Source organism: Cebus imitator, unplaced genomic scaffold, assembly GCF_001604975.1.
Source record: "Cebus imitator isolate Cc_AM_T3 unplaced genomic scaffold, Cebus_imitator-1.0 Scaffold315, whole genome shotgun sequence".
Lineage (NCBI taxonomy): Eukaryota > Metazoa > Chordata > Mammalia > Primates > Cebidae > Cebus > Cebus imitator.
Window position 1 is genome coordinate 1,470,063 of NW_016107630.1, and position 8,383 is coordinate 1,478,445.

Below are 8,383 nucleotides of genomic sequence, written 5' to 3' on the forward strand. Positions count from 1 at the left end.
AAAAAAAAAAAAAAAAAAAAGAAATTAATAGATTAATATTCTCATAAGAAATCTTTAACTTATTATTAATACATAATAGAGAAAGCAGACAAAAACATTAGTAAGGATATGGAAGATTTGAACAACAAAATTAGCAAGTCTGATTTAATGGGCACCTACAACTCTGTGTCCAACAATTAGAGAATGTATTCTTCACAATATACATGGATGATTTGTAAGAACTGAGTACATTCTAGAACATGACAGGTATCAAAAAAGATAAATTTTTTTGTTAAATATATTATCTTTTCTTTAAAAATGTATTTAGGCTGGATGCAGTGGCTCATGCCTTGGATCCCAGCACTTTGGGAAGCTGAGGCTGGAGGATTGCGTGAGGCCAGGGGTTTGACACTAGCCTTTGCAACAAAACGCGATCCTAACTTTATGAAAAAAAGTATTTAATTTAGAAATTTAAAATTATAACTTAAAAATCTATTTAGAAATTATAATAAAATACCCTTCCAAATAGTTCTTGGTCCTAAGAAAATAAGAAAAAAACCATAATAGACATTAGAAAATATTTTAAACTGAAAATGGACAAAAACATTACATTCTAAAATGTAGGGGATGTAAGTAAAGCATTACTTAAAATAGTTTTAACATCCTGATTATTTGTATTATAAAGTTTGAAATTTTGTAATCTAAGTACCAAAGTTAGAGGAGTTAGAAAAACAACAGAATAAACTCAAAGTAGAAAGAATCAAATCATAACATAAGAAAAGAAATTAATTAAATAGGACAAAACAAGAAATAGAGTCCACAAAGCCAAACACTCACTTTTTGAAGACTTTAATAAAACAGACACCCTCTGGCAAGTCTAAGTAAGAACAATAACAGAAAAAGAGAATCTATTAAAGAAGAATATTAGCAGTGAAAACATTAGTGTCATAACCCCAGAAACAGAAGAGCAGATTTTTTTTCAAAAAAGAAGATATAACAATTTTAAGCCATTAAAATCGAAAACAAGCAAAATTTTCAAAATTTTCAAGTTTTTGGAGACATATAACTAGGTGATTCAAGAAAAAATTACAAACCTAATTCTGAGTGATCAAAGAAAACAAAATGACAGTTGAAAATCTCACTTCCTGAACCCCCATTCAAAATTGGATATCTAAGCCAGTAAATAAGACAAAATTTCAATCAGAATCCCAACTTTTTTTTCTTCCTTGGAACTTGACAAAACGATTTAAAAATATCTGAAAGTGCAAATGGTTAGGATAGTCAAGATAATTTTTTAAATTATACTTTAAGTTCTGGGGTATATGTGCAGAACATGCAGGTTTGTTACATAGTTATGTCACAGTGGTTTGCTGCATCCATCACACCGTCATCTACACTAGGTATTTCTCCTAATGCTATTCCTTCCCTAGGCCCCCACCCCCTGACAAGCCCCACTGTGTGATGTTCCCCTCCCTGTGTCCATGTGTTCTCATTGTTCAACACCCACTTATGAGTGAGAACATGCAGTGTTTGGTTTTCTGTTCTTGTGTTAGTTTGCTGAAAATGATGGTTTCCAGCTTCATCCATGTCCCTGCAAAGGACATAAACGCATCCTTTTTTATGGCTGCATAGCAGTCCATGGTGTATATGTGCCATGTTTTCTTTATCCTGTCTATCATTGATGGGCATTTGGGTTGGTTCCAAGTCTTTGCTATTGTGAACAGTGCTGCAATAAACATAAGTGTGCATGTGTCTTTATAGTAGAATGATTTATAATCCTTTGGGTATACACCCAGTAATGGGATTGCTGGGTCAAATGGTATTTCTATTTCTAGATCCTTGAGGAATTGCCACACTGTCTTCCACAACGGTTGAACTAATTTACATTCCAACAACAGTGTAAAAACATTCCTATTTCTCCCCATCCTCTCCAGCATGTTGTCTCTGATAATTAATACAATTTTTAAAAACAAATACAATATAAGGAGGCTTCTCTAACATAAATGACTACTATTATAAACTATAAATAATATAAACCCATAAACAATAAAGACAATGTGTATTGCTCTAGGAAAGTCAAACTTATGGAACTGAACAGGGAGATGAAATACAGCAATCTACAGGTGGAAACCTGATATATGGCAGAGGAGACATCGCCCATCAGTGGAGAAGGACGGGCCACTGATCAGTGTTCAGACCTTTGATTATCCATATGAAAGAAAAAATTGTGAATCCCTCTCCCTAACCAAGCACCATAATTAATTCTATTTATTAATTCAGGGACAGGGATTTATTAATTCTAGATTAAAGATTGAAATGTGATAGCAACAGTTTAAAATATTTTAAAGGAATTACAAGAGACTATGACATCAGAATACGAAAAGTTAGATATTTTAGTCAATCACCTGTTTATGATATGAATCCAAATATTAGGATTGCCTAATAATTTTAGGCAGTGTAATAATTTTATACTTTCATTACAATTTTCCTGCCATGGTTGGTTCTATATTATATATGCAGAGCATTGGTGGATCACATTTATTCCGCCCTTGAGTGGTTATTGTTCAGAAGAATCAGTAACATTTCATAGTTCAAACCAAGTAACTTTACAGCAGAGTTTAAATAGGTAGAATTATTTAGACTTCACATATTGTATTTTTTCTCTAAAGCAGGGTAAATATAGATCAGAAATATACTTTAAACTAATAGGAAAAAATATTAAAGCATTTAATTTTGACTTCAGAAGATTAACAAATTTGTGCTTCTAATGAACCTATTTTTTATAATAAAATTTTTTGACTAAATAATATGAATGATGATCCAGAATATATTTATAAAGCCTACATTGCAGTGGTATAGTTATTTGGAGCAAAGTATTATAGAATAGGTACAGTGATGTACATTACTGTTAATCCTTTTTTGATCAAATATAGCACTTATAAATACAAATTTGAAAACTGGCATATGGTGCTTTTTACATCAACTTCTGCCAGTGAAAACATGATGATTGTTTATTTTTATAGAATTATTAATTACAAACTGGACTATAATAAGATTTAAACGTAAGATCTTTTTTCACATAGTCTGGTTTTACAGTTTTCTCTTCATCTGACTGCACAAAGGAAGCAAGTGTGAATGCCTTGTGCATTTAGAGAGACAAAGCCAAGAAAAGATTGTAATTTGTAATAGTGCTCCTTTTCCTCTTTGAAGAAACAAAGCAATTTCATTAATACACTTATTTAGAAGTAGTAGTAGTTTTAAATATTCTAATTAAAAAATGTAAAAACTATATTTTTCATAGATGAATGTGATAAATCAACATATTTCACTAATATTTTTCTGTATCTGTCTTAGGAACACCAATCCTTTAAAACACCTGCAGGACTTTGGCTGCAATAAAGAGGTCAAGTAACTTTAAATGCTATTTAGTTATCCAGGAAAAGGGGCCATCTATAGCATACTACACCATAGTTTTTTTCTTTTTGATTAGCATGGGTACTTCTGAGTGACCCTTGCTAAATATGCTAGGAATTTGAATGAAAGATGGGAATAGACAATATATTCAGTGCACTGACTTTGCATGCTAATTCTCATTACCACAATTTCAGGCCTTTACTTCATTGTGCAGTATAGAGAAATACAAATATTCTATTTTATTTTTTGTTAATTCAAAGATGAAAATAATACAAGGTAATCAATAAGACTCCTGGTCTCTATAGAGTGATTTTTGATATCATATTATAGGATGGTACCTGAAAATCATTTTGAAGGGTATTTTGTTGTTGTTGTTGCCTTTCTGCCACCTATTCTCTCTTCCCCTTACTTTTTTTTAAACCAAGAATATATTTTATTATTATTATTATTTTATTTTATTTTATTTTATTTTATTTTATTTTATGTTCCAGGGTGCCATGGGCAGAATGTGCTGGTTTGTTACATAGGTATATATGTGCCATGGTGGTTTGCTGCACCTATCAACCTGTCATTTAGGTTTTAAGCACCTCATGCATTAGGTGTTTGTCCTAATGTGCTCCCTTCCCTTGTCTCTCCTCTCCCACAACAGGCACTGGTGTGTGTTTTTCCCCTCCCTGTGTCCATGTGTTCTTATTGTTCAACTCCCACTTATGAGTGAGAACATGTGGTGTTTGTTTTTCTTTTCCTGTGTTAGTTTGCTGAGGATGATGGCTTCCAGCTTCATCCATGTCCCTGCAAAGGACATAATCTCATTCATTTTTATTGCTGCATAGCATTCCATGGCATATATGTACATTTTTTTTATCCAGTCTATCATTGATGGGCATTTAAGTTGGTTCCCTGTCTTTGCTATTGTAAATAATGCTGCAATTAACATATGTGTGCATATGTCTTTATAGTAGAATGATTTATATTTTGGGGGTATATACCCAGTAATGGAATTTCTGAGACAAATGATATTTCTAGTTCTGGATCCTTGAAGAATTGCCACACTGTCTTCCATAATGGTTGAAAGAGCCTGTACAGCCAAGACATCCTAAGCAAAAAGAACAGAGCTGGAGGCATCATGCCACCTGACTTCAAACTATACTACAAGCCTACAGTAACCAAAACACCATGGTACTGGTACTAAAACAGACATATAGACCAATTGAACAGAACAGAGAACTCAGAAATAACACCACACATCTACAACTATCTGATCGTTGACAAACCTGACAAAAGCAAGCAATGAGGAAAGGATTCTCTACTTAATAAATGGTGCTGGGAAAACTGACTAGCCAGATGCAGAAAACTGAAACTGGACCACTTCCTTACACCTTATACAAAAATAAACTTGAGATGGATTAAAGACTTAAATGTAAAACCCCAAACCATCAAAACCCTAGAAGAAAATCTAGACAATACTATTCAGAACATAAGCATGGGCAAGGACTTCATGATGAAAATACCAAAAACAATTGTAACAAAAGCCAAAATTGACAAATGGGATCTAATTAAAGAGCTTCTGCACAAGAAAAGAAACTATCAACAGAGTGAACAAGCAACCTACAGAATGGTAGAAAATTTTTGCAATCTACCCATCTGACAAAGAGCTAATATCCAGAGTCTACAAGGAACTTAAACAAATTTACCAGAATGAAACAAGCAACTTCATCAAAAAGTGGGCAAAGGATATGAACAGAAACTCTCAAAAGAAGACATTTATGTGGCCAACGTATGAAAAAAAGCTCATCATCACTGATCATTAGAGAAATGCAAATCAAAACCACAGTGAGATACCATTTCACGCCAGTCAGAATGGCGATCGTTAAAAAAATCAAGAAACAATAGATGCTGGTGAGGTTATGGAGAAATAGGAATGCTTTTATACTGTTGGTGGGAATGTGAATTAGACAAGAATATTTTTATATTTGAGGGAGAAATTTGTTCCCCTTTGTTACATTTGTAACCAAGCAGTTTGGGAATGACTGAATATATGACTTGCTTTAGGGGTGGGCATTTATTGTCTAAAAACCAATCCAGAGTATTGTAACTTTGTTGCTATAGTGATTGTTTCAAGCAAAGGCATGTGGTCCAATTCAGGTCAATGAAAGGAAGGGATTCCCAGGACACATACAGCAACTACTACTGTTAAGAGACTCTCTCCTCCCCAAGACCTTTTCTGGGAGGGTGTGACATCTGGAGTTACTACAAACAGTTGCTGAAATACAAGAAGTCCTCCCAGTGGACTACCAGGGCAGTATGGAAATACAGCTAAAAGAGAAGCAGAGTAGAAAGACTATGAGATAGAAGGTCCTTGGAAATTTCATTTGAGGTGGGAAATCAAGCCTCATTTCAACTTTTCAGTAACATAGGTTAATATTCCCTTTACTTTTAAAGTCATTTTGACTTTAGAACTTTTAACTTAATTTCATTTTTTTTGTCACTTGTTACTGAAACATTCCTATTACAAATGCTATATGAATATTTTGACTTTGAGGCACTGAAGACGGACAGATATCTTGATTGTTATCCTAGGATTCTTTGGTTGCAAGGAATGGAAAGATACAAACTGGAGGATGATAATTATTGGAAAGATTTGTAGACATATGGAACGAAACTGCAAAAACCAACCAATCAAACAAACAAAAAACCTACCTTTTCACCATATTTAATGGGACGTCAAACTTCTCTCTCCCTCTGTCTCTCTGCCCCTATCCCTTTCTTTCTTCTTTGTCATGTGCACATGCTCATCTCTTTTCTCTGGACATGTCTACTCCAACTTTGGTGCTCAAATTCAATAGGCCTACCTGATTATCCATAACCTTATTTCTCTAAATCTTCCACCACAAACTGCATCTCCAGTGTTCTCTTATTTGATGTTGGAGCAACCATACATAGTTATACTAAACAGCAGATTTTCCATTATTTTTATTTTACCTTTCTCTTATGTTTAAGCACATTCAATACATTACCAAGCCCTGTGCTTTTTACCTCCAAACTAATTTTCAAATTAATCTGTTTCTATGCAACTACTGCTAATACCCCAGGACAACACGAATCATCTTGAGCCTTGTCTATTACATTAACCTCTTTTCTATTCTAATTTCTACTCTCCAGTCCATTTTCCACATTGTAGCCAGTGATAATTCAATAATCTTTAAATAAGCGTTTATTATATTTAGAATATTGTTGAAACTTCTTGCCATGGCCTGACAGATTCTGAATGATTTGGTCATTCTGAAACTATGCTAAATTCTCTCCCATCTTGGGACATTTACATATGCTGCTTCTATAACTTATTTATTATCTATTTTAGTGAATTTTCCCCGAAATCTGCAAATTCCTAGAGTCATTGCATTCCCTGAAATTTTGTCCAATATATAAGAGCTTTATTGAGATGTTATTCAAATGTAGTGATACTCTTTTTGTCTGTTACATGGCATAAAGAGCCCCAAAAGTCCAGAAGGTGATCTTAGCTTTAATTCAACAAGGCTCTCACTTTGTTTTCTGGTGGGAGCATTCTTCTGTCTGACTCTAATACCACCCAAACCACTGAATCCAAGTTTGAAGAAAGGAAGGAAAAACTTTCTCTGATGGTTTATTTGGAGCAATAATGAGAGGAACTATTCTCACCTCTGTAACTTGATTCCCAGACCTGTTAATTCTGGCTATAGGATAGTGGTACTATCAACTGCTGGTTTAAGAATATATTTTATCCTTTTAGCTAGATCCCTGGTTTCCCATGATGTTGTTTTCTACTCGGTGCCCAAACCGTGGCTTCCACAATACATCTCACCATTCTGTTTAGCCATCTGTTTTCTGGGTGATGATGGCATATGGCAAGGGCCAGTCAATTATGTGAACAGAAGTCCATTGTTACACGTCCTTTGCCATAATATATGTCACCCATTATAAGGTTATTTGTGTGGTATACCATGGCTGAAGATGATAAGGTATTTGGAAGGGTGGTATCGCCAAAAGTGCTGTCAACAATAAGGTACTTATTCATCCAAAATGTGTGTCTATCTGTGTGAGAACGAATCACTGTCTCTTTCATGATAGAAAAGTTTATCAAGGGAAGAAAAGTAATCAGCTCTCACCAGGTAGCAGGCCGGTCTCTGCTGGAGAGTGGTGTCATATCAGCTTTCTGGTGGCAGGTTGGCCATTTGGCATGGTGGTAGCAAAATCAGCCTTTATGAGGGGAAATTGAAGGTGTTGAACATGTGAATAGCCTTCAACTCTATCCCCAACAAGTATTGTGTATATAGGTCATTTAAGCAAGCACTGGGGAAGCAGGAGAATGAGGTTAACTGAGATAGCCACAGGAAAGAACACCTTGACAACATGATTATTGAAAGCATTCTCCACAGTGGATTTGTTCTGGTGGGCATTTATGTGGAAAAACGTATTTTCACACTTTGTACTCTTTCCAGGAAGTTCTTTTGAAACTGTCTTAGAAGCCACCACTCAAAATTTTATTCTTTCCATGTTCCCAACCATTTAGACAACCTAGTGGCTACTGTTCATACATCGGTATAGTCCTGAACATGAGGCTATACAGATAATCAGATGTGCTACCTCCATTTCTAACCACAGGAACTATTTCCTTATGCTATTTTATTTCAAGGCATATCCTGAGTTGAACTATATTGCAGTGACTATTAACTTCTGATTTAAATGAGCATATTAAGCAGGTCATTCTATAAACCACAGTCCTGCTTTTCTTTCCTCGTTTATTGGTCATAGAGAATTCCCATGAGGTCACATGTGTGCTTTGGGAATGTCATAGTCTGTTTTCTGCTGCTTATAACAGAATACCTGAAATTGGATAATTTATAAGAAACAAAATCTGTTTCTTACAGTTCTGGAAAATGAGAAGTCCAAAGTCAAGGGGGCACTTCTAGTGAGAGCCTTGTTACTATTGGGAACTGTCTGCAGAGTTCTG